The sequence below is a fragment of the Papaver somniferum genome, chromosome 2 (genome assembly GCF_003573695.1).
Source record: "Papaver somniferum cultivar HN1 chromosome 2, ASM357369v1, whole genome shotgun sequence".
In the NCBI taxonomy this organism is placed as follows: Eukaryota; Viridiplantae; Streptophyta; class Magnoliopsida; order Ranunculales; family Papaveraceae; genus Papaver; species Papaver somniferum.
In genome coordinates, this window is record NC_039359.1 from 42,517,184 (window position 1) to 42,517,868 (window position 685).

Below are 685 nucleotides of genomic sequence, written 5' to 3' on the forward strand. Positions count from 1 at the left end.
AATCGGTCACACCAATTACTAGGATCGGTCACACCAATTACAAGGATTGATCATACCATCACATGGTGATTACTTAGGATCAGTTACACTAATTATCAAAACCAGTCATACCAAATCATAATTTTAGGCATTATGATTAGTTATACCAAGATATATAACCTGAGTTAAGATCGGTTCTACTAAATCACACATATTGGTCATCCAAAGATTTGCAATGAATAACCGGACCAATAATCCTATTGGTTTCCATTTCGATTCACGAAACAAGTTCATGAATGTACTTCCTTTAAAAAAATGTAAAACATTATTTCCTGGGATGAAATCTTCACCATAACCCATTCACATAATCAATATATACTAGATTATGTCGATGTCATATCTATGAAGTTCAAAAGATAAGCGTTATACTTCGTAGTCTAATTCCATAATATTATGATCATACTATTATGATCATGTCACATCACTAGAGTAATATACAATATGTACAGTATATACAGCTTCGTAGTTATGTTTTCAATATAGCAAGACTTGAAAGATATGCTGGGAATGAAACAGTTAAATTCAATATTATTATCCTCAAGAGGAAGGATGATGTCGTCGTTGTAGTTTGTTACTTCTTCACATTCTTCGGGTCTTCGGAGTAACACTTGTATGTCTCAACATTCCTAGACTTTCTAGTCTAACC